Here is a 27,542-nt window from a genome sequence, read left to right on the forward strand (position 1 = left end):
TACAGCCCAGGCTGCATCTCTACCTACCATGATGATGTTGCCACCAGAACCTCGGGTCCCTATGCCTGAACGAGTCTCTGGGGATCTCAGCAAGTTCAGGACTTTTCATAATGCGTGCCAGTTATACTTTGACCTCCAACCACGGACATTCTCTCTGGAGGGTACCAAGGTACCAAACTTTAACTACTCTTTGCCTGATGTCTTTCATGTACTTGACTTGCTGAGTATAACCTGGCTTGCCTCATTCTGCACCAGTCTTCTCAGCCCCACAAGCGTTCACTTATCTGCATCCACAGTATCCAGCACCTGCATCAGCTCTGCATCCGCAGTACACCTGCATCCACAACTAGCCTGCATCCACAGCCAACCAGCACCCGCTTCTACTGCTGTCGTCTGCTTCTCCTACCTGCCTGCTAACAGAACACCGCAGGCACTCCTACCTCACCGTGGTCTCGCAGCCGCTGTTGCAACCTCAGTGGTCCTTGAACCGGGGCTGTAAGAGAGGCCTCCCTCTGCTCGTCAGGCTCTACTTGAAGATACATGGCAGTATCAGTCAGCCATGACTGAGCCTGCAAGAGGACCCTTTCCCATGGATGAGATTTGTCAACATCTCTTCGCCCTTACACAGGCTGTCAAGTCCCTACAGGATGGCTATGTGCAGCTAGAGGAACGGGTGCAGTCACTAGCTACCTCAACCAGCCCTCCAGCATTTCCGGCTACAGCCCAGGCTGCACCTCTACCTACCATGATGATGTTGCCACCAGAACCTCGGGTCCCTATGTCTGAACGATTCTCTGGGGATCTCAGCAAGTTCAGGACTTTTCATAATGCGTGCCAGTTATACTTTGACCTCCAACCACGGACATTCTCTCTGGAAGGTACCAAGGTACCAAACTTTAACTACTCTTTGCCTGATGTCTTTGATGTACTTGACTTGCTGTGTATAACCTGGCTTGCCTCACTCTGCACCAGTCTTCTCAGCCCCACAAGCCTTCACTTATCTGCATCCACAGTATCCAGCACCTGCATCATCTCTGCATCCACAGTACACCTGCATCCACAGCCAACTAGCACCCGCTTCTACTGCTGTCGTCTGCTTCTCCTACCTGCCTGCTAACAGAACACCGCAGGCACTCCTACCTCACCGTGGTCTCGCAGCCGCTGTTGCAACCTCAGTGGTCCTTGAACCAGGGCTGTAAGAGAGGCCTCCCTCTGCTCGTCAGGCTCTACTTGAAGATACATGGCAGTATCAGTCAGCCATGACTGAGCCTGCAAGAGGACCCTTTCCCATGGATGAGATTTGTCAACATCTCTCCGCCCTTACACAGGCTGTCAAGTCCCTACAGGATGGCTATGTGCAGCTAGAGGAATGGGTGCAGTCACTAGCTACCTCAACCAGCCCTCCAGCATTTCCGGCTACAGCCCAGGCTGCACCTCTACCTACCATGATGATGTTGCCACCAGAACCTCGGGTCCCTATGTCTGAACGATTCTCTGGGGATCTCAGCAAGTTCAGGACTTTTCATAATGCGTGCCAGTTATACTTTGACCTCCAACCACGGACATTCTCTCTGGAGGGTACCAAGGTCGGGTTCATTATTGCTTTACTACAAGGGGAACCTCAGTCCCGGGCCCACCAGCTACTAGAAAGGAATGATGCACAAGTCCAAGGGATCATCTTTCTTTGATGCAATGGCACAGCTGTATGATGACCCTCAGTGGACTGTCACAGCTGAGGCGGCTCTTCACGCACTCCAGCAGGATCGTCGAGTGGCCAAGGACTACATTAAAGATTTCAGATGCTGGAGTGCGAACACCCAAAAATCTTAAGGGTGAACTTGCCCGGGTCAGAGTACCTAATACCCTGGAGGCCTTAATTACACTTGCAATCCAGATCGACCAATGGCTCAGTGACCGCAGGATAGAGAGGTCTATCCAACCTAACTGGCCCGTCTGGATGATGCCAAAAGCTCCAATTTCAGCCTACCACATGCCGCCCAACCCAGCCATGTCCCATACAGGTTTCACCAATCCAGCACCCAACAAACCTGAACGCATGCAAATCAGGCTAATCCATCCCACACTAACCCCTAAAGAGCGTCTGCGTCGCAGACAAAGGATCTTATGTTTATACTGCGGAGAGGTCAGCCATTACGTACGTTCCTGCCCGTCCAAACTACGTAAGTGCCCAACTGCACCCCCAACCCATCTATCCTCCTTATCAACGCAAGCAACTCATCTTGCTCTTCTTCTCTGTTTTCAGCTTCCGAAAAGAACAGTGAGGGTCAACAATATTATTGACTCAGGAGCCTGCAGCTGTTTTATCGATCTGTCATTTGCCATCCAGCAACTCTTCCCGCTACGGCCAAAGACTCAGGATCTGTCTGTATAATTAACTGATGGTTCCCTTCTCAAGTCAGGACTAGTCACCCAAGAGACATCACCTATAACTGTAACTACTGCGGCTCGACACGAGGAGCTGCTAAGTCTGGATGCTATTTCCTCTCTGCTATTTCCCGTCATCCTGGGCCTATCGTGGCTCCAAGCCCATAACCCCCAGATCGATTGTATCACGGGAGAGGTCAAGTTTCAATCACAGTACTGCCAGGAACACTGTTTTCGCAAGCCCCCGGAGGGCCCAACCATGCTATTATGCATGGATTCCAACGCGGAGGTATGTCAGCCAGTACCTCAGGACTATGAGGAATATCAGGATGTCTTCAGCAAACAAGGGGCAGACACACTGCCTTCTCATAGGCCTTATGACTGTCCCATTGAATTACTCCCTGGGGCTGAGATTCCCTTTGGACGCATATGTCCCCTGTCGGAACGAGGACAGGAGTCATTGAAGGAATATGTGAATAAAAACCTAAAGAAGGGATTCATCCGCCCTTCTACATCCCCCGCAGGGGCTGGAATCTTTTTCGTGGCCAAGAAAGACCACTCTCTACAACCATATGTCGACTATTGGGAACTAAACAAAATCATGGTTAAAAAACAATATCCTCTTTCCCTGATGCCTGAGTTATTTCAAAAGTTGAGAGCAGCAACTATCTTTACCAAATTGGACCTACGAGGAACATACAATCTGGTCCGCATCTGCAAAGGAGACGAGTGGAAGACGGCTTGCGGCACCAAGTTTGGTAACTATGAATACTTGGTCTTGCCCTTCAGCCTCTGCAATGCCCCAGCCACTTTCCAACACTTCATCAATGATGTTTTTTGAGACTTTCTGGACATATTTGTCATTGTATATCTGGATGACATCCTGATTTTTTCTATGTCCCTGGACTTACACCAATGACACGTCAAGAGTGTCCTGCTCTGGCTTTGCCAGCACAGGATCTACGCCAAACTAGAGAAGTGCAAATTTGAGTGTCAGAGCATTCCCCAGCAGGAATCAAGATGGACCCACAGAAGGTCTCTGCCATACGAGACTGGCCTGCACCCACCAAGAAGGGGGTACAGCGTTTTGTGGGTTTTGACAACTTCTATAGAAGGTTCATCAAGGGGTTCTTTGCAATCATCACCCTCATCACACAGTTGACTAAATTGCACATGCGATTCGACTGCAGCCAGGAAGCACAAGAAGCTTTTAAGACCTTAAAGGGACTATTTACATCAGCACCTATCCTAGGCCACCCTAATCCTACCCTACCCTATATTCTTGAGGTAGATGCCTCAGAGACAGCAATAGGAGCAGTGGTGTCAAAACGCCAGGGATTAAAGGACTTAATGCACCCGGTGGCCTTCTTCTCCTGCCGCCTCTCTCCAGCGGAGGGGAACTATGATGTGGGAGACCGAGAATTACTGGCCATCAAGGCAGCATTAGAGGAATGGAGGTAACTACCAAAATGCGCAGCACATCCCATACTGATATATACAGACTACAAGAACTTGGAATATTTACGATATGCCAGACACTTGAGGCCACACCAAGCCTGATGGGCACTGGTGTCAAAGAACGCAAGCCAGATGCGCTATCCCGGATGTATGACGACCCAAAGGAACTTTCTGCACAATTTTAAAAGAGTATAGAAAAACTTTATTTGCCATCCATTGATGGAAACTTTTTAAAAACATATTACAGTCTGAAAAGGAGTACAATTTACTGTTTCTTTGGTCCAGGATGTGCGGGTCCTGGTGTGAGATGTCAAGGATATGGCCCAGGAGACCCTGCATCGTCAGGGCCTTTAAAGCAGCAAAAAAATGATGTAAATATTGGAGAGATGGGGCGTGTCCGGATGTGAGACAAGCCAGACGTGCTGCTGTGGAGCTCTGCACATCCTGACTCAATCTACAGCCATCCTCAGAACTGAACATCCCGGTGAGTCTCCAGATCAGCCCTATAGGTTCCTGGGCACCCCCTGCATCAATCCCAGTCCAAATTGTGGATCCCGTCCGGCCGGTGGTGTTGCTACACAGCCCGCGGCCGGCTCCACACAGCAGTGACCCGCCACCATCTTGCGGCCTACGAGGCCACAGACATCCTCCGCGCTCGGGTGCCCCGATCCATGGGACGAGCGGCGGCATCGTCATCACCCGCCTGGAGCAGCTTCTCTGGTGGGGGCGGAGGTCCTCCGCAGGATGGGGTTCCCCCTGATCTTCATCTCCAACCCAGCTACCTAGGTCGAGACGGCAGTGCTGGGATCCATAGAGGCGCTCAAATTTTTGCTTTTCGAGGCCCTCGAGCCCCCTATCCACTGACATCCTCCATGCGCACCACACTGCGTGCATGGGGGGCAGGTCTCAAATTAGAAAAATACCCTCAACAGGCAATCTCACCCAATGCTCCCCTTTGGATAAACCCAACCCCGGAGCACATCTATAAACTACCTGAGCCTCCTGCCTGGACCAAATTTAACATCAAAACGGTGGCACAAATTATCTTCAATCAATCTTTAGTCCCGCTCTCCAAACTAAACTCCGATTTTAATATACAACAGTCATATTTTTTCCGATTCCTTCAACTCTCCCATGCCTTCGGTCGCCAATTCTCCAACTCCCCTCCTCAACTAGTCCAATCTTCACTGGGGGACCTTCTTAGATCTGATTGTGCGAAAAAACCCACTTCTCAATTATATTCACACCTGACTGTCACCTCCCTCCCGACTATGGAAAAGCTAAGATCTAAATGGTCCCATGACATCCCCAATTTTGACAACGATGACTGGGATGACATATGGGATTTCCCATTTAGCTCCCTGGTCTCTCTGAGAGATCGCCTGATCCAATTCAAGATAGTCCATTGGGCATATTTTACCCCTCACAGACTACACAAAATGAACCCCGACTCCCCTCCCAGATGTTGGAGATGTGGTGGGACTCCTGGGGACTTCACCCACATCTTCTGGACCTGTCTGGCAATTGTCGGATACTGGAGGGAGATATTGGAATTTATCACACAAATCACCTCTGTGCCACTACAACCATCGATGTCAATCTGCATACTAGGCCTGGTAGAACAACTAATTCCTATGGTGGCGGGACGCACACTGGTGGGATTGCTCCTGTTCTATGCCCGTAAAGCTATAGCCCTTAGTTGGCGCAAACCAACCCCCCCTCCTCTCTCCCTGTGGAAACAATTAATTAACAATAGTTTACCTCTGTATAAAGACACATATGACAACAGAGGCTGCCCCAACAAATATGGCAAAGTCTGGTCTAAGTGGCTGGCAGATCCCTCACCGCTTCAGAGGCCTCTTAGTAGATCCCAATCACAATGTAGCTCCCAAGCGGGTGCCAGGTGTACACAATGAATCTACAATATGCTATCTTACCATGTTCAACTGCACATAGCACCACCTCATGACCCAGTAAACTGTACCGCTATGACTGATTTCATAATATATATTTCATGAATAAGGTGACAGCGTGATTCCTGCAAGGATCACATAGACATCATATAAGACCAATGTATGTTTAACTGTTTGTTCTCGTTTTCTGTTTTTGTTTCTCTTTTTGAAAACCAATAAAAAGACTTTGAAAAAAAAAAAAATATTGGAGAGATGTCTTAGAAATACAGAGTTTTCTATAAAATGATGTTAGATAAAACATTGATATTACATATATAACATGTAAATACATTTTTACATATCCCCTACATCATTGTGGGGCTTCTATGATCACCCATTAATAAAATCCAAGTACATCAATCATAAAACTTTGTCAAAGAAATATGCAGTTAGATATACTGTTTCATGTGCAGCAGTGTTTCACAAATGCAGGGTTAAACCAAAAAGGAAAAGGAGGACTATAATCTAGTTGTAAGTCTAGATGTAAAATCTATTTGTGATTAATACATTTATTTGTAGTTTACCTTCAGACTGTGCAGGTAGCGTATCGGTCCAGGAGGAACAATGAGCCTGGGGAGCCCGTGGGGATACCCTACCGGGTCTGGCCAGAAAAAGATTAGGGCGGACCCCTGTGTGTAGATGGTAATACTCTAAATATTTAAACAAATACTAATAAGAATGCTGATGTGATATAGCAGTATCAGAAAAAAAGAAAAAAAGGGGGGGGGGAGAAAGGGAGGGGGAAAGGGGGTGGAGAGAGAAGAGAGGGGGAAGTAAGGAAAAAGAGAGGGGTTGAGTATGATGTGTTAAATGGCTGGGTATGATGTCTTACCTAAATTACAGAACAGGGGTGGATATACAGTTGCATAATTTAAGCGCAAATTGCCAATATCGCCATGAAAATATTCAAAGACAGGCAAAGTATGCCACACTACTCTATCATGGGGTTCAAAACAGGCAAAGCGGGGCAAAAATTATGTGGGCTTTGATCAAGTCCAAAGGAAAAATCCCAAAAACAAGGGGAAGCGCACAACTGAAAAGGAAAATCAGAGAAGATAGTGCTTTCATTTAAAATACATGTAATAGATAAAATTTTCAATTAAATGTGTGGTAAAGAGAGGAAGGTATTACCTGATTTCCTGTGTATGTATATGTCTCCTCCCAGCATCTTCAGCATGGGGATATGGACCGCCGAGGGGAGACTGGCAATATGTGAGGTATATATAGGAAGGGGTCCACCATAATCCGTCTGGAAAGACAAGGGGGAGGGATCTCTGGGGCCGCCTGAGTCACCCGGATCGAGGATCCAGAATGGATCCAAGGTATCCGGAGGGACGGGGCGGGCTCATCTGTCCACTGAGAAGCCGAAGGGGGCACACGCTCCAAAGCTGCGTGTACAATCCCGGATCCGTAACCCATTCCTGCAGATTCCCAAGCTGGAGTGGGAAGCGGTTCCCAAGACCTCAGGGGTGACTGGTGGCCAGGGCAGGGCCGAACGGCAGAAGGGAGGGGCGGATTGTGATCGGCTTCACGCCGTAAATGACATGCACTTGGTGCGCGTCATAGGCATTGCCTTCCCGGAAGTCGCCCCATATCGATGTCCCCGGATGGAGAAATAGTGACTCGCAGGAACGCCTCTGTGGGGTCCCTGTTGTAAAAAGGGAGTATTGGAGAAGCGCTCAGAGAGTAGAACAAACCCTTGGCAGAAGTCTAACTACCCACAGGCAGTGCGCAGACACAGGCAAGGCTGGAGGTCCTTCAGGACGAGTGTCGATACCGCAATCTTTGCCTGCAAGGAACAAATAAATACGTTTTAATCACAGTAAAAATAATAAAAAGAATAGTAAATGGTAAATAACTACCCTCAGATTCACCAATTAAATTCCTGCGTTTGGGTCACAGCTGGACATTTACACACTACACGTGAACATCAGATACATATTTATGAGTTGTATAAAGAATGTGGGCACATTATATATTATATTATATGGGCCCCAAGAAAATGATCACATTGGTAAGATGTAACTTGATGCATTTTTACGTAATGAGGAAGGGAAAAAGGAAGGCGAGAAAAGAGGGAGAGGCAGAAAAGAAGTATCAGAGGAAAAGAACAAATGGATGTTGAATGGTTATAAAAACAGGGCATAGCTGATGGCATCATTCAGTCCTTGTGGCTGAGTTGCCCGCAGCTTAAATATCCACTTAGCTTCAACTTGGAGAATCCTTTGATCAAAGTTACCCCCTCGAACTGGGGTGTGCACCCTAGCAAGTACCTGAAATTTGAGTGAATCTGTTTTGTAATCATGGAATTCTGCAAAGTGTCTGGGTATGGGTTTCTTGGTATTTGTATATCTGTGACTGTGACGAACGCAGGTGTCAGATCCCTGCCCTCCTCGCTAACTTGCAACGAAGGAACGGCCAACCTCACACCAGGCTGTCACTTACGCAACAATGCCACTCTCAGCTGCGCCCAGCACAAAGATTTTCCAGCTTGCAGGACCACAATCTAGGTGCGAGCAGCCTGAGAGTGATTGTCACTGGGCTAATTACACAATTAACCCTTTAACTGCCACCACCCCCGTTTAAAAGACTGAGCCGGGGGAGACTCGTAATTTTAGCAATACCAATTATAATTTTAGAATAAGCGTCTGCCACACACACTGCCACCACAGACAGGTCTGCTCAGAGTCTTACTCTACAACAGTAGCGCCCTTCAAGAGGCAGGTTCGTTTATAGCTTGCATTAAGAGCTTTAGAGACAAGGTTAACACTTTTCAACATAAGGGTTTATTATGAAAAGGTCAAAGTTGATGCAAATAAAATATTTTACAGAAAAAGATGTTTCAAAAAATAAAGACAATATACAGCCACAAAGCAATAAGGTAGAATTGGGAAGAAAGAATACTTGTAATTAATGTCCGAGGGTTGATCAGAGTTCGATCGATGAGCTAGGTAATCAGTTCTCGACTTGGCAGATGTTTCTTCTTGGATGGTAAAAGGAGAACTGCCCATTGTCTTGGCATCTCCTCTTTTCTGTCAAATCAAAGGGGGTGTTGACAGTGACCAGTAACCAATCGTCTAGTCATCTTGTTTAGGGGTCGGTTGCTGGGAGGTGTCTACACTCATGACCACGTCCCAGGTAGATTTTGTAATACATATTCATATATCTGCATCTATAGTGTTTACAGACTCCAAATATCCATATTATTATTCAACTTGAGATTTCCTTCAAAACAAGTCTAAACATGCCATCTCTATAATGTATAGCCTGCTTTGGAGGAATAAGTGGTCCCAGGGTTTTCCCATATGACCTGACATAGGGGTGTCTGGACTTGAAACGTTCCATATTATCTGAGGAAACTAAATATGTCCAGATTATGGCTGTGCTATTACTAAGTCAGAAGTTAGGACACATGCTGAAATTTCATACTTATAAGTTGGAGGTGTATTCAGACAATTTACAACCGAGGCCTGTTAGGTCTCTGAATGGGGAGGGTGACAGTTTTACGACAGGCCTGAACACTGCCCTTACAACAAATGTTTTCTACTGACCTAACCTGGTTCTGTTTTCTCTGTTGAGATAACCTTTTCTATTGAACTTAAAAAGCTTTGAATTCCTAAGACAAGGGAGGAGGGAGTTCGGATTTCTCTGTATGTTACATGGTTAGCCAAACTGTCATGGCTACTTCCACACAAGATGGCAGCTAGCTACAGCTTTTCATGTCCCGTACGTGATATCGTTACAGTGACATGTTCCTTAATGCGTCTCCAGAAATTTTGTTTGGTTTTGCCCACATAGTTTACCCACATAGAGCCATATGTGAGTAAATATACAATGCAGATCGTGTCACAGTTCACAAAGTGGTACATAACTAGGTTCTCACCTGTGGGTAAGTGAACATTTTTCCCCATTTTAATGAATTTGCAGAAATCACATTTCCCACATTGAAAGGTACCTCATGGTAAAGAGCCGCAAGGATCCCTGTCCTTCTGGGACGAGAAGTGACTTGATACCAAGATGTCTCGTAAGGATTGGTTATGATTAAATAACAAGTGTGGCTTGGGTTCTAAAAAACAATTTCAAAGATGGATCGTCACTTAATAGGTGCCAGTGGGTGTTTAAGATATTTCCTTTGGCTTTATGTTAGTTATTGTACTTTGTAATGGAACGTATACCTAATGGGTGAGAAGGTGTCAGTGTTTCTCCCTAGAACAGTAAAAGATCTCGTGGGTTATTGTTGGCGTTTTTAAAAGCCTTTTTAAGGGATTTTCTGCTATATCCTCGGTCTAAAAAGCATTTATGCAGGAGGGAGGCTTGAATTTTAAAAAACTCCTCACTGCTACAGTTGCGCTTTGCCCGTAGGTATTGTCCCTTAGGGATAGAATTTATCAAATGAGATGGATGAGTGCTTGTAAAGTGCAGCAGGGAATTTCCCGTTGTATCCTTCCGATGAAGGTTGGTAGTGATCTCACCCTCCGCACTTTTGTGTATGGTGAGATCCAGGAATGGAAGGGTATCCCTGTAATTGTAATTGTAATCATTTTGATTAAGTCTCTCAACGAATGCCAACAAGAGTTCTGGTGCGCCTGTCCAGAAGATCAATATATCATTGATGTACCTGCGCCACAACAAAGTGTGGCGTAGGTACATCGAGTATAGATCTGATGCGAACACCTCCCACTCCCACCCTCCCAGATACAGGTTTGCATACGATGGGGCAAACTTGGTCCCCATCACTACACCCTGCACCTGGAGGTAGTGGGAGCCGTCGAAGGTGAAGGTATTGTGAGTCAAAATAAAGTATAGCATTTCAGTGATAAACATATTGTATGGTATAGTATCAAGATCCCTCTCGTTTAAGAAGAGCGATGTCATTGCAACCCCTTTATGATGGGATATACTTGAATACAGGGCCTCCACATCTATGGAGGCCAGAATCGTGTTGGTAGGGACAGATAGGCCCTCCAACACGGTGAGCACATGAATGGTGTCTTTTAGGTAAGTGGGTAGGCTGGTGACATAGTTAGGGCTTACCTAGCAGAACGTCCTTTGCCCCCCAGTACAGATCCCTTGAATTTCTACAATGAGAAGAAGGGTCTGTGTCCTGCTTTGTCCTTGGTAGCCCAGGAGCTTCTTTCCTGTCCCTCAACCACGGTCCAGAGTGAGCGGGTGTTTTCTGTAACAGGAAATATATTATGCCCTCAGCGCTCACAATTGCTCCCCCAGCTCTTAGAGCAAATGGCTTTTTTAAAAGTCAACCTGCCAAAGCTTGGTTACCCTGCCCTAGACTTTGATGCTGAATAAAAAAATAATACTCAATCTAGATCATCCATGGTAACATAATCTCCACCTGACCCAGTCCCACCGTTTCCTCTAAGGTCATCATTCCATGCCAAATCATCACATGTCCCATTCTGACCATTTCCGTGAGGGCTTAAATGTCAGATATGTTAGTTACTGCATGTTTGACCTTTACCATCCTATTAAATTTAATTTAATGAACATCTGAGATGGTCGGGTTTAAAACAAAGTTCCATTTGGTTTGTGATGATTTAGCATGGAATGATCCCCTACTAAGTCCTACCTCATACCTCCTGCCCTGCTATTTTACTGCTCAAGGTTACATCTACTGGTCTGGTAGTATAACTTAAATAGTTGTCCTTTTGAGACAACTGTGTCATTTAGTAGCATAATAAATAAATGGGATGTCTGTATCATTTGTACATTTAAATAAAAACTTTAAACCATTTAGTTTGTGAAACTTACCTGCTGCAATAGTCCTGCTATTTCCACCACCCCTGTTATCTTCTCGAATCTCGAATACCTAGGACACTGGAACACAAACACATTCCCTTAAGTTCAGTATAAGCAGCACCATGAAGGTGAAAGGCAAACCGTTTGAAGGCAGTCAGTGCACACATGGTCATGCAATATATCAGGAACGCACAGACCACGCATGAGTGCAAATAGCACCTTGGAGGATTGCCTCCTACCAGGGTTTCACTACCTGGATAGGTGTCAAAAATGTCTCAAGCTGCTGTGTTTATTAACTTATAAGAAAGAATGTTATAAAATTATTCCAGTCATTTCCATAATGTAAACAGTGCACTTTAAACATAATTACCATTGGATTTTCTCCTAATTAGCAGTTAGTTACAAACCATTATTTTTATTTTTTAAGTTAAATCTGTTTTGTTTTGGTTGTTTTGTTATGCAGCTTGCCAACCAGGCTGCTTGCTTGCTTACCAATCCTATACTTGTAGTACTGGTGGTGGCAATAGTGGTGATACTGAGTCTGCTGCTAATATACAGTACATGCAGACACAGGAAAATGAAGGCCTACATTGGTACTCCGAGTCTCCTATACTCCCACCACCAAAATGTTTTTTCTTTCCACCCTCTGATGGCACCTACGTCATGACAAGGAGATTTTGCTGCTAATATATCCAGTCCACCAAAATATTCATGTAATCTCCAGGCCACAGTGTTGGCAACATGGCACTTGTAAGTTGGCATTCTGGAAAGCCATCACCCATGACAAGGAAGGAAAGACTAACTGCTTTGCCGTGAGTCAGAAATAGGTGAGTAAGTGCTCAACTGCCCACTTACTCCCCCATCCATCATTGATTTCCATTAATTTATGTACAGTAATATTTGAATATTTACCTGTGCCTGACGCCAGTGGTGGCCCTGTGAACCTTGGAGACTGTATTCACTGAGTCCCAGACTCGTTCCCAGGCTGCTCTCTTCGGAGAGGTTGAGACATTTAGGCTGAAGAGTCTCGCTTTATCTCTGTTCACTGCAGCAACCAATGCAGAATTCTCCTCTGGGGTAAATACGGGCCCACTTGATCTTCTCTGTCTCTTGGTTCGCTGGCGCTGCTGCTGCTGCACGTCGGCGTCAGCAATCTCTTCTGATGTAGGGAGGGGACACATGCCTCCTTTTTTGGCCATGCTCCCGCTCCACTCCACCTCTATGGGCACGCTTTCTTCCATGCCTTGGCTCCACACCACGCCTCCGTTCAGCTCCACTCCTCCTCTCCCCTCCACTCCTCCCCTCCACGCCTCCTCTTCCCTCCACTCCTCTCCCCTCCACACCTCCTCTCCCCTCCACGCCCCTCCTCCCCTACACTCCTCCTCTCCCCTCCACGCCTCTCCTCCCCTACACTCCTCCTCTCCCCTCCACCCCTCCACTCCACCTCTCCCCTCCACGCCTCTCCTCCCCTACACTCCTCCTCTCCCCTGAGTCCCCTCCTCCACTCTTCCACTCCCCTCCACTCCTCCGCTCCCCTCTACTCCTCTGCTCCCCTCCACTCTCACTCACACCAACAACTCTCATACCAACACCAACATTCTCACTCACAAGACTCACACGTCCATTCTCACTCCCAGACATTCTAATTTCACCATTAGCACCAAAACACACAAAAACAACCACAAAACCAACAATACCACTCTCTGCTCTGCTCTCTGCTCCTCCCTTACCACACCACTGTACTCCCTCTCAAAATGGCGTAAAGGGTGGAGGCTATAGCCGCATGTGAAAAACGAAAGTAAAATACGAGATTTCAAATCGTTGCGAATAACCGTGATGTATTTAGAAAAGTATGAATCTATTCAAAGCACGTTAGATAGCACCATTTTGAGAGAGACACGTAAAATTACAAATCAACGAACAAAAAAAAAGTTAAGAATGTACGAATCCATTCGAAGCACGTTAGGCAGCGCCATTTTGAGACACGTAAAATTACGAATCAGTGAACAAAAAAAGATACGAATGTACCAACCCATTTGAAGTATGTTAGGCAGCGCCATTGTGAGAGAGACATCAAATTCCAAATCAACAAACAAAAAAAAAAAGTTACGAATGTACGAATCCATTTGAAACACATTAGGAAGTGCCATTGTGAGAGAGACACAGAAAATTACGAATCAATGGGAAAAAAAAAGGTACGAAAGTAGGAGTAGTGTCCAGAATCAACGAAATTCAATGCACTCTACCGAAAGTACGAATTCTGAATCAACTAAAAATAAGGCTTACAGAAATACAAATCATTCCTGATTCAACGAAAACTGTCACTTGCGAAAATACGAATTAGTCCGAACACGAAAAATCACGTTTTGCGAAATTACGAATGATTACTAATCAACAGCACTGAAAAGAATTTAAACTAAACTAAACAAATTTTTCCATTGTGCACAAGTCTATCCCAGACCAAAAAGGACAGGTTTAGCCAAAATAACTAGAGCTGTATATAACCTCTCTTGTAAAACAGGGTCACATGCTCATATACAGCAAGGTGACAACTACATACATACTATAGCACACACCTAACTATCTGGCATTGTGGGTGTAAAGTTATCACAATAGGACAGAGATACTCTGTCTGTCACTAGGATTTAGATATTCACTCAACCACTGCAATTAAACTATTAGATCATAGGAATATTTACATAATAGTCTCTCCTGGCTTGGGGTTTAGCAGCATGGACCAGACACATGGCTGAGACTTTCTCTCTCTCTACTTCCTCCTTCTGGGGTTTCAAAGCCAACCACTCAGGGACACGAACTGGATACATAATATAAATACAGGCATTTACAAATTCAGACAGTAGAGGGCAGCAGAGCCGTAGATTTTTTTCACTTGCTATATTTTTTTCCCATGAAAAAGAAGTTACACTTTAAGTAAAAAAAAAGATATCAAGATATGTCAGGAATACATTAATGCAGACAGGTACAGTTATTGGGGCAAGGCAGTTGACAGTTCTTGCCATTTTGTGGCAAGCATGTATACCTCAGAGTTTTCCCACCTACAGTGGGAGCAGATCAACAATCACCCGCACTCCTTCTCTGCTGCTTCTTCTAGTCCCAGCACCTTCTCTTTTCAGTGACTGCCCCAGCACCCAGCTCTATTCTGAGCATCCTACTTATACATAGAGTGGGCCAGAAACATATACTGCACCGTGCATGAGCCACATGCAGTGTACACAAAAAAACAAGAAAAAAGAAAGTTTTCTTTGGCAGTAGAGACATGTAACTTATTTTCTGCTTCAAAAGCTCTACTTCCTAGCAATTTTGTAAATGGTTTAGTTCTCTTTTTAAAGAATAAATGTACGATAACCATGGTCAGACAACTGTAGAAATGAGAGAAAACGGCAATAATCAGTAAAGTGAATAAGAAAATATGTGTTGTCAATCCTAAAACACATTATACTTAATTATAATTTACTTATTCAAAAGTACATTTATCATCATATGCTGTATTGAAAGCAATTGCTCCATTGAAGCTAACGGTTCTATTTTTGCTTCACTAGGTCTGTTCTAAGCAAGCAAAACTTCCTTGAAAAAACATAAAAATTCAGAAAGCATCATTAATAGTGAATCATGTTTAAAGCATTTCAGTACAATGTGGAGGAAGAATTTGCTTTGATCTTTTTTGTAAAGTTTTTAACAGGTTTATAATTATTAAATGGGTGAGACTAAGGAATCATCTTTTTTTAACTCCCATTTCTAGTCAGTAGAGCACAATCACAAATCAGGTGACTCGAAGCTGCATTAAAGGATGCATGTAGTCATCTTAATGTAAATAATTTTATCAGTGGGTGTTAATTTTTTTTTTTAATTTCCTATTTTCATTTTTTAATTCATCTTTACCCATTGCATACAAATGAAGTGCATCACACACTTTAGTCTCTCCTTATAACGTAAGTGAGCCTAGAAAAATAATCACCCTAGAGCCCTCTGTCTTCTTTGTAAAACTGTAAAATGAAACTGAAGAAATAAAACAGAAGTAAATTCCATTTGGGAGTGTTCTCACACCATAACACTGCGATTCTCGCTGCTTCGACTCTAGCCCTGGTTTACTCCCGGACATCAGCTCTACCAAGCCAGCTTGCTGATAAAACTACCGTCCCTGCACTGCACCACGCTAACCAATTGCTACAGACTGCTGCCGCCACTGCCACGTGGCTCATCAGTCGCCATTCTCCCCTCAGCTGATCTCCAAAGTCTCTTGCTGTCTCCAACTTGCAGCTGACCTGCTGCCATCCACAGCACCCTCCCAGTCAAACAGATGTCCTCTCCCAGTGCCTCCTACAGACTGATCGTAGAGACCCAGCCGTGAACCTGTCAAGCTCTGCAAATTTTCCACAAGGATACATGTTTTTACAATTTCACCAAATGTGAGTGCCACCTTTTATTTATCTCTGGCTTCAATTGTTTTTAGACTAATTGCACTTAGATGATGGTACTTCCCACTCCCCATTGTATACACAGATCCTAAGGTTTCCAAGGTTTCTTGGGACAGCTGTGTTGGAAGAGCAACAGCATGTATCTTAAAGTACTGTGAACTATATACTATGCATATGCATTATACCCATCTATACCAGTAGGTGGCACTGCAGTATTATAGTGTGTTATCTATGGTTAGGTAATCAGAGGAAGTACCATCCTTATTGGGTTATATGCACTTGCTTGTGTTCTCTTCCTGTTCTATGATAAAAGGCATGTGATGTATTTCTCCATGAAAGTAAAGCTGTATTGCTGTATACAAGAAGCTTCCATCGCATAATTCAATACCGTGCTAATAGGTTATGAGCCCAGGCACAGCCAGCAAACCCAGCAGCACCCAGGCACTGTAAAAAAGAGAATTCTGCAAGACAGTGAGTACAGTGAGTCTGTGAATACTGTATGCAAGCAGCTGAAAGTGGTAAGTGGTTCAGTAGTGAAGTTTGCAATAACAAAACTGAACAATGCCAATTACCAGCTGTGGAAGTTCAAGCTGGAAATGCTTTTTTAGCATGGATGACTTGTGGCAAGTGCTAAATACAGGATAGACAACCAAAAGCGATTATAAGCTTGCTAGTAGAAGATGACCAGCTTATCCACATAAAAACAGAGAAAATGGCCAAAGGTATGTGGACTACAGTTAGAAACACACACAGGGAACACAGTTAACCCCTTGATCGCCCCTAGTGTTAACACCTTCCTTGCCAGTGACATTTTTACAGTAATCAGTGTATTTTTATAAAACTGATCGCTGTATAAATGCCAATGGTCCCAAAATGTGTCAAAAGTGTCCGATGTGTCTGCCATAATGTCGCAGTCCTCATAAAAATCACAGATTGCCGCCATTACTAGTAAAAAAAAAATAATAATAAAAATGCTATAAATCTATCCCCTATCTTGTAGAGGCTATAACTTTTGCACAAACTAATCAATATACGCTTATTGTGATTTTTATTTACCAAAAATATGTAGAAGAATACATATCGGCCTAAACTGAGAAAAAATTTGCTTTTTTAAAAAAAATTAATCGGATATTTATTACAGCAAAAAGTACAAAATATTGTGGTTTTTTTCAAAACTGTTGCTCTTTTTTTGTCTATAGCGCAAAAAATAAAAACAGAGATGATCAAATACCACCAAAAGAAAGCTCTATTTGTGGGAAAAAAAGGACGTCAATTTTGTTTGGATGCAGCATCGCGCGACCGTGCAATTGTCAGTTAAAGCGATGCAGTGCTGAATCGTAAAAAATGGTCTGGTCATTCAGCAGCCAAATCTTCCGGGGGTTAAGTGGTTAAGTCTCAACAGTAAGCTGTTTTTGCTAAGAAAGCTTTACAAGATGAGACTAGAAGAAGGCCAGCATATGTGTAACCACATGAAAGCTATGCTAGAGATCATAGTGTAGCTACGTGCCATCGGAGAGGGCATCAAAGATAACCATACTGTTGCCCTGCTCCTCTGCAGCCTTCCAGAGACATATACTGCTAGTATTAACGCTTTAGACACATCATGGAGTGGCACCTTTAAAGTGACACAGAGCTGCTAGCCATGCGGCTGGTGCATAGACTCAGGTGCGACAAGCCACATGACTAGCGATGAGACCTTCTTCACAAACATTGATTACAGTGCAAAAGACAACGCAAATGGGAAAAGCATCACTTCAGAAGGTAAAGGCCAGGGCTGCCTGCATTACACCACAAGACGAGTATAGTATTCTTGTAAAGAAAGTGTTGTATGTTCTAGAACTAGAAGACAGCCTTCTATCAGTGAAAAGTCTTGCAAACAACAGTCTCACAATTAAGTTCCAGGGTGATGAATGCACAATTCACAATAATAAGCAATTTCTTGCAAAAGGGAAACTGGATGATCACCTATACAAGTCCATCACCACAGACCAGCAAGCTAATATAGTCTCGAATGACATACACAACAAATGTACTCACTTATGGCACAGGTGGCTGGGGCACAGAAGTCCAGAAGCTATACAGGACATTATAAAGAGAGGCTTATCAGAAGATTTGACAATAGCGCCTTGCAAAGTGCTTATGAAATGAAAGTGCTGCATTGAAGCAAAAACCACACGTGCTCCCCTTCCACAGGCTTCACAAAGAAAAAACACCCACCCCCTGCAGCTCATACACAGTAACGTATGAGGTCCAATGAAAACTCCTACATCAGGCAGGAACAAATATTTACTGATGTTCATTGATGATTATTTCAGGTACACAACTGCTTATCTGATGAAACACAAGAATGAAACAACAGAGAAACTTCAAGAGTGGCCTCATACCTGAAGAGACAAGAAATAGTACCTCAGACAACCACACCATACACTCCTGAACAAAACGGTGTTGCAGAAAGGAAAAATTGCGCTCTTATAGAAATGGCCAAATGCATGTTGTCGGATGCCAACCTACCTTACAAGTACTGAGGAGAAGCAGTCATGACTGCAACCTATCTACAGAACAGACTACCCTCAAGAGCTATTAAAAGTACTCCATGTGAAATGTGGCATGGATCAAAGCCTAACATAGGGCACATCAGAGTGTTTGGATGTAAAGCATATGCCTATATTCCAAGTGAAAAGCGATCCAAGCTGGAGAACAGAGCCATAGAGGGCATTCTAGTAGGCTACAGTGAGCAAAGTAAGGGTTACAGAATCCTACACCCAATGACTGACAAAGTGACAATAAATCATACTGTTTGTTTTGATGAGAGACCATCATCAGAAACACTGAACCTGTGCAAGAGTCAGAACAAGACGTGGAACTCACATTGCCTAAATAAAGTTCCACACCAGATCCTGCTGAACTGCCTGAAGCCAGAAGATCCACTCGGACTACAAAGGGGATACCACCCCGCAAGCTATAATACACTGTGAAAACACACAGCGTACTTGACCAACATCCTGGGAAGACATAGAAAAACTGCCAAAACGTGAAGCCAATAAATGGTAATAGGCAGCAGAAGAAGAATTAAAGTCACTTCAAGAAAATAAAACCTGAATATTTAGAGCTCCCCCCTAACCACAAAACTATAGGAAGTAAGTGGACTTTCAAAGTAAAATTTAGACGCAGAAGGGAATAGCCACAAATATAAAGCCAGACTAGTTGCCAAGGGTTGCTCCCAGAAATTCGGTAAAGATTACGATGAAACATTTGCTCCCATCATAAGACACTCCACCATCAGAGTGCTTCTTAGCGTTGCAGCCAGGAAGGGCATGCAAGTGAAACATCTAGATGTTAAAACTGCTTTCCTATATGGAGACATTAAGGAAGACCTCTACATGGAGCAACCACCAGGGTTTGAGCAAGGAGACAACCTTGTGTGTAAACTTCAGATGCGCATCTACGGTCTTAGGCCATGTTCACACCTATGCAAATTAGAGCATAAAGAGCAATGAAGCAAAAAACTTGCTGCCCAACAATGATATGCATTGCAGAGCTATCAGTAAGCTGCTATATGTTGCCACTGTAACAAAACCAGACATAGCACAGCATCGGTTATACTATGCAGGAAAGTCTCAGCTCCCTGTCAGCATGACTGGAACGCAGTAAAAAGAGTGATACAGCACCTCAAAGGAACAATTTAAATGAAGTTACGGTTACCAGCAACATCAGATCCAACACTAGTTGGATATGTGGATGCTGATTGGGCCAGGGACTGCACAGACCGCAAATCCACAAGTGAATTCCCCTTCCAGTATGGGGAAATAACCATAAGTTGGTCTAGTCAAAAGCAAGTAACTGGCGCTCTATCTTCAACTGAAGCAGAGTACATTGCAGCAGCACACGCATGTCAAGAAGCAATATGGATTTGTCAACTTTTTGTGGACATTGGAATAGACATGTCAAAAAAAATTTCCATTTTTGAAGACAATCAGGGATGTATAAAGCTTTCACAATCAGAAAGAGTCAATCCCAGGACCAAACACATCAACGACAAGTATCACCTACTGACAATCAAGAGCAAGGTGTTATTGACATTCAATACTGCCCGTCAGAGGAGATGACTGCTAATGCATTTACCAAGCCTTTGTTAAAGGAACGTCATAATTATTTCCAGATAAAGCTGAATATAGTTTGAAAAAGCACATGCTGTTGAGAAGGGGTGTTGTAAGAGCAACAGCATGTAATGGAAAGTACTGTGAACAATATACTATATATATACATTACACCTACCTGTACCAGTAGGTGGCACTGCAGTATTATAGGGTGTTATCTATGGTAAGGTAATCAGAGGAAGTACCATCCTTATTGTGTTATATGCACTTGCTTGTGTTCTCTTCCTGTTCTATGATAAAAGGCATGTAATGTATTTCTCCATGAAAATAAAGCCATATTGCTGTATACAAGAAGCTCCCAGCGCATAATTTAATACTGTGCTAATAAGCTGCAGCCTGAATCTTAGTGTTTTTATGATACTGTCTCCCAACACATTGTTGTTGATTTTGAATACATTTCTTCTCCCAATAAACAAGTCTATCCCCCCCCCCCCCTCAAAATCTCTATTTTGCGTTATAATTTACTTATTTTTTTTAGACTCTAGTCACTATAACTCATTTTTAAAGTGTTACTAAAGCCGCAACTGTAAAAGATTCTCCCTTGACATCTATGCCAGCCCCTCATCAAGCATACAGGTCTCGAATGTCGGAGTCCCAAGCCTTTATTTTCTTTTTTGAGTGGGGTCCCCCATTAACCCATTTACATCTATACCAGACCCTTATCTAGTATAAGAGTCTTGCATAGATGAACGGAAAGTCCAGTCCCTTTAGTTACAAACAGAAATAAGCAGCCAAAGCTGTAATGTACCTGCAATTTAAAAATTCCCCTGTGCTATTTATTGGACAATCTTTTGTCTATTAGCCTAGAAAATGGCCATTGCTGTTTTTTATTTAGCTCCAATTGACTTCATTGGCGCATCCCTAATTATCTTATTAAATAGAAAGGTTTTTGGCTTAACCACTAGAAGGAGATCTGTATTTGACTTAGGGATCATTTAACCTCCTCGCTTAACAATTGTTAAGATCACAAAATCAACCACACAGGAAAGTAGCCCAAAGTACATGTAAGTAAGTAAGTAAGTAAGTAAGTAAATAGGGAATAGTAAAGCACAACCTATATGTAGCACAACAAAGCAAAGGCTTCATATGCTATGAGCACATATGGCTACTAATTATTCATGACACATAAAAATAAGGCTTCTAAAACATTAAGACTTTTAAATAGCAACATTTATAACAAGCTAAACTCTTTTACACATACAGTATATTACAAATCATTTGAAAAGACTATATATCCACTTTAAAAGTATTTTTTCCGTATGGTAAGACATTATTTTATTAACGGCTACTGTTACAGCCACTTATATATACAGATTTTTTCTGAGTTGGTAAAAATGAAAAAAAAATAATATAACATTAAAACAGATGTTTGCAAATGACTGAACGTTGCAATTTTTTCTTCTATGTTGATTCTCTCCTTAATACACTTCATCTAAAAGCTTTAGGAAAAAAATATTCTAAAAATATGTTTTATTGTAAGCATGGTAAAGCAAAATCTTAAAATCTGCTTCAACAATTGTTTCTATATATTCATCTTTCTAGACCTGACTCCTGTGGCTTTTTCACATGTCTATCCATTGTACTGAATCTATTTTTAGTGGGCTTGGAGCATGAATTGAATGTATGACTAAGGAAAGGTGCACTGGAAATAAATGATTGTTGTGTTCTGTATACAAGCTCTCGGGATATGGTGTGTGCATGTGCTATGTGGGCAGCACTTTTGTACAAAATCTTGTCAGCGCAAATTCATTTGTTTTTCATTTATAGATGGCCTTAAAGTGAACTTGTGACCAGGTTATGGACATTTAAGCATTTACATATTCTTAACAAGCAATAAATGAGCCTTATGAATAACCCCCTCCCACTGTCATCTGTAGCTGTAGGCACTGTTCATCTTAAAAGTACACAGCAGAAGAACCGATGTAGAAACATTGGACTGAAAGCATCTGTTTTTGCAATAGCCACTAGTCCATGCTTTACACCTACATCAATTACCTATAAAGTACCTTATATAGACTATGATAACTAAAATAGTGCAGCGCCATCCCCTATCCAATATCGGAATGGTGGGTAGTCGTGGTGCTGCACTATTTTGGTTATTCTATTTGTAAGTGGAGTGAAAACATTTTTTGTAGTGCCAGCTTGCCTATTAGGGTATCACTTTTGGTTATGCAGATTTTATTGAGTTTATTATTACTTTCTATAAATGAACCTCAACTATTGAAGGGTAAGCTACCACACAACTAAAGTTTGTTTTGGGTTTACATCCACTTTAATAACTCTGCTGTAATCTTTCATGACATCTAAACATGCACCAGAGGTCCAACAAACCATCTAAGGTGCCAAACTATATCCAAAAATGAAAGGTGGAAAAATAATTTCTCACATAGTTACATATAGTTACATAGTTAGTCTGGCTGAAAAAAAAACATCTAGTTCTACCAATAGAAAGAGAAAAAAAAAAAAAAAAAATATATATATATATATATATATATATATATATATATATATATATATATATATATATATATATATATATATATATATATATATATACAATCCTGTACCCACAGTTGATCCAAAGGAAGGTGACCCACCCCCCCAATAAAGCATTAAAGCATGGTCCAATTTGCTCCAGCAGGGGAAACAATTCCTTCCTGATCCCCCAAAGGCAATTCAATATTCTCTGGATCAACTTTACCTATAAATATTTGTATCCAGTTATATTATGTGTATCTATGAAAGAATCCAGACCTTTCTTAAAACAATCTACTGAGCTGGCCAGAACCACCTCTTGAGGGAGTCTATTCCACATTTTTACAGCTCTTACTGTGAAGAAGCCTTTCCATATTTGGAGGTGAAATCTCTTTTCCTCTAGACGTAAAGAGTGCCCACTTAAAGTGAATAACTCAACACCAAGTTCACTATATGGGCCACTTATGTATTTATACATGTTGATCAATACCCCCTTAATCTCCTCTTCTCAAGAGAGAATAAATTCAGTTCAGCTAATCTTTTCTCATAGCTGAGCTCCTCCATGCCACTTACCAGTTTGGTTGCCCTTCTCTGCACTTTCTCTAGTTCCCCGATATCCTTTTTGTGAACTGGTACCCAAAACTGAACTGCATATTCCAGATGAGGTCTTACTAATGACTTGTACAGGGGCAAAATGACATCTCTCTCTCTGGAGTCCATACCTCTCTTAATACAAGAAAGAACTTTGCTTGCATGGAAACTGCAGCTTGGCATTGCATGCTATTATTAAGCTTATGATGTACGAGAACACCCAGAACCTTCTCCACCATTGACTGCCCCAGTTGTTCTCCCCCTAGTATGTATGATGCATGCATGTTTATAGCCCCCAAGTTTCTCCAAGGACAAAATCACAATGTGGGAACCTACCACAATTTTCAGCCTATTGTGACTATTAGACCCCTTTCACACTGAGGCGCTTTTCAGGTGTTTTAACGCTAAAAATAGCGCCTGAAAAGCCTCTCATGCCCGAGTGCTTTCACACTGGGGCGGCGCGCTTGTGGAATGGGAAAAAAAGTCCCGCAAGCAGTATATTTGGGGAGGTTTAAGAGTGGTGTATACACCGCTCCCATAACAACCTGGCCATTGAAATGAATGGATAGTGCAACACGGGCGCTTTTAACCCTTTGTTCTGCTGCTAGCGGGGGTTAATAGTGCCCCGTTAGCGGCCGAAAAGCACCACCAAAACTAGCAGCACTTTACCACTAACGTGGCACGGCCCCAGTGTGAAAGGGGTCTTACTAATGGGAGAGAACGTGTGGCATAATTATTGCAGGTGATGCATAAAAGTTGAAGCCTTGCTTGTAATTACTGATCCATTTAACCTATGGCCACACTGGCAGTTAAATCTCTTTGTCGTTCGTTTTATTGGCAGCATGTTGAATCCAGTGATGCTCATGAAATACCATTGTAAAGGACAGCAAGGAGTAAGTGTAATGTGCTAAGTACATTTACTCTACCTTTGTCCTTTCCCAGATACAGCTCCCTGAATACTGTACAAATAGTCCCTTATTTTTAAGCTTCCACTCCATGTGCAGCATGGAGGAAAGTGTATTTAAGTGCACTTACCTCCTAGTATAAACCCCAGTCCCGATTAAACAATTAAAATCCCTTGTTTGGCCCAAGCCTTATGATCAGCCTAAATGTGCCCAGAGAAAAATACTATTGGTTATGTTAACCTTGAGCTTACAATGTGCAAACTACTGTGTGAGGATATTGCATTTTTCAATATCTGGATGCATAATCGTTCAAATGACATCAGCTGTCAAAAATATTACATGTAATTACTCAAGCTGCCACTTGATGTCTCTGTGAGCTGTTAAGTTTCCATGTAAAGCATATACATTTACTTACATAATACACATTTTGTAATCGTTATGTGCTTCCAATCTTTTCACAAAATAAAGACTTTTTCACAATATACATTGGTGTGATAGAGAAAGTATAACAAGTTTTAACTCACCAGATCATTTTTTAATGGAAATAATACAGTAGATTGCAATTGGTCATATCCCTCACGTTTATCGCATGCAATATTTGTGTGTTACATAAAATATCACATGTGATATTTGAAATGTCACTACACTTAAAGTGGTTGTAAAACCACTTGTTAATTTTCAGCCAATCCCCTGTTTTCCATAATGCTATGTCTCCACTGTAAATCAGGGATGTGCAGTGAGGTCAGTGACTGGTGAGGCACTGTTGTAAATGGCGTTCAAATGACACATGTGAGGTATCGCCGCGAACGTTAGAGCAAGTGAAATAATTCTCGTGCTAGATCTCCTCTGTAACTCTAAACAGGTAACCTGTAAAAATGTTTGATGCCATACCACAAGTGTGCACAATTTTAAAGCATGGCATGTTAGGTATCTATTTACTCAGCGTAATATCATCTTTCACATTATACAACAAAATCAGGCTAACTTTTTTTATTCATGAAACAGTTTTTTTTCCCAAAAAGACGCGTTTGAAAAAATTGCTGCGCAAATACCGTGTGACATAAAAAGTTGCAATGACCGCCATTTTATTCCCTATGGTGTCTGCTAAAAAATATATATAATGTTCGGGGGTTCTGAGTAATTTTCTAACAATTTTTTTACATGTAGGAGAGAAGTGTCGGAATTGGCCCGGGTGGCAAGGGGTTAATTACCATAAGTAAGTAATATACAAATAATTATTATATATCGATCCTCTCAGTCTGCTGCAAACAGAGTGTGTCAGCTTGTATTTGAACTGGCCACACAGTATGTAGCTTCTGACAGGCTGCGCAAGGAGTGCTATATCTCCAAAACCAGGTGCCAAGAGCCCCAAATTGTGACCAGTGGTGGGTTAGGACTTTGGCTACAAGCTACAACCCTCGCTCTGCCTCACCTGCCTCCCCTGACTGCACGTTTCTGCTGTAAATGCTTTATTAAAAAAATGCAGTCTATACCTTATTTCCTAGTGGCACTCGGTGCTCACCTGACCGGCTGCCTCTCTCCTCTCTCAATTTGACAGCAACAGTGGGAAGGGCTGAGATTCCCCCGCTGACGTCAGTCGGGAGGAGAGGAGGAAAGTTGGAGAGAGGCTGTCCGGTCACGTAAGTTAGGAAATAAGGTATACACGGCATTTTTTTAATAAAGCAGATACAGTGGAGACATAGCATTATGGAAGACGGGATTGCCTGAAAATTAACAGCAGGTAGGGAGGGGAGGCACTGACAAAGCTGACAGGCGGGGGGGTGGAGGGGCAGAGGAGGACAGAGGCCATGGATGACGGTCGCACGTAAAGTGACCATGGTGTCAGGGCTCAGCAGCCATGATAAACAATGGTCAGTTTACAGGGGGAGGACAGAACCAGGCAGAATCAGCCAGGTATTTCAGGTGATACAGGGGGCCAAATTACACAGCACTGTGCTGTTATTCATACTTTAAGGGAACAGGATCCATTTTTTTTTTTTTTTTAGGGTAACAAATGTTTTAAATACTGCATTTGTGAAAATGTGATATTACCCTAAAGTCAATTCACAAAGAAAAAAAAATACATTTGTTAATTATCTCATGGTCTAGCCACTTGGTATTTAACAAATGTAAATAATTGTAATTGAAACATTTAGCAGCAGTATTACTACTGCACCAGGGACATAACTGACCTTTAGGACCGGCACCCATCAGATTGTGTAACGGAAGTGATGTTCCGACCAAAAAATACTGTGCATGTGCTATGCGTTCCAACATGGATTCCATGGCGCTATGCGTTCCAAACACGTCATGATCTGACGGGTAGCGGTAATCTGATAGAACACCCATGCGCACATCTTACTACACCCAGCTATGTCTTGCATTTCAGAGTAATTTTAGCAGTAAAGTGATCGTATATAAATAAATATAGTATATTGATATCTGTGATGCTGTTTGGATGATTAATTTTGAAAGCCTAAACGTTTAGCGCTGAGCAGGGGTGTACCAACATGGCCTCCACCACATTCCTACTGCTGCCATCCAGCTTCTTTCAAAATGTAACATCAAAACAGCATCACAGATGTCAATATACTATATTTATTTATATATGCTCACTTTATTGCTAAAATTACTCTGAAATGTAAGATGTAGCTGGGTGTAGTAAGATGTCCGCATGGGTGTTCTATCAGATTACCGTTACGCATAGCGCCGTGGAATGCATTTTGAAACACATAGCGCATGCGCAGTAAGTATTTTTTAGTCGGAACGTCACCTCCGTTACACAATCTGATGGGTAGGGGTAATCTGATAGAACACCGGTTCACACCGAAACGCAGTGTGGAAAATGCATTTCGTGCATGTCTCCCACAGCACAGGTGAACGCACTACCCTTGCTATCTGGATGGGGGTGTCAGTGCATTGCACAACATTGCAGGACACAAGTAAGCATTCGCTTGCTTCTTTGCTGCTATTTTTTATCAGCAAGTTTATTTGAGTAACAGGATCTTTTCACTAACAAGGTTCTAATATTTTTAAGTTTTGAAAGATAAACAGGAAGGGGTTATAAATGGTAAAGTATCACAATGTAATAATTGTAATAATTGATTTAATGGATCCTCAAATCCCAATTATCAAGATTTTTTTTAATACTTTAGAATACGTCTAGCACATATTTGATACATTAGGTTCTTTGTGATGTAATAAAGAAGCTATTTTAATTTTTTACCAGCTGATCAAAAAAACTGATGCATCTATGGCCAGCTTTAGGGATTCAATGGAAGCTGCATTTTTGGTGCGGTTTTCAAAACTGCACTAAAGATGCAGCATGCAGGAATTTTCAAAGCACACGGCACCCACGGTTGATTAAGTCTGCGTTCTTGTTGCCAAGCAAATATGAAGTGTGTGGTACATTTTTTCCAGTGCAATGTG

At 42.6% G+C, this 27,542-nt stretch overlaps 1 long non-coding RNA gene across 2 annotated transcripts in view; it reads left to right on the top strand.

Moving 5' to 3' along the window:
* The window catches only part of LOC141107569 (uncharacterized), a 180,803-nt gene that overhangs the window by 102,270 nt on the left and 50,991 nt on the right, over positions 1-27,542 (top strand). Inside the window, exon 4 of one of the 2 annotated variants that reach the window (XR_012235938.1) lies at positions 15,649-16,099. The exons of the other annotated variant lie outside the window; for it this stretch is intronic. This is a non-coding gene — a long non-coding RNA (uncharacterized lncRNA). Of the gene's footprint in view, positions 1-15,648; positions 16,100-27,542 lie in introns of those variants that run through there. 2 annotated transcript variants of the gene reach the window in all.

This window comes from Aquarana catesbeiana, linkage group LG01 (assembly GCF_042186555.1).
Source record: "Aquarana catesbeiana isolate 2022-GZ linkage group LG01, ASM4218655v1, whole genome shotgun sequence".
In the NCBI taxonomy this organism is placed as follows: Eukaryota; Metazoa; Chordata; class Amphibia; order Anura; family Ranidae; genus Aquarana; species Aquarana catesbeiana.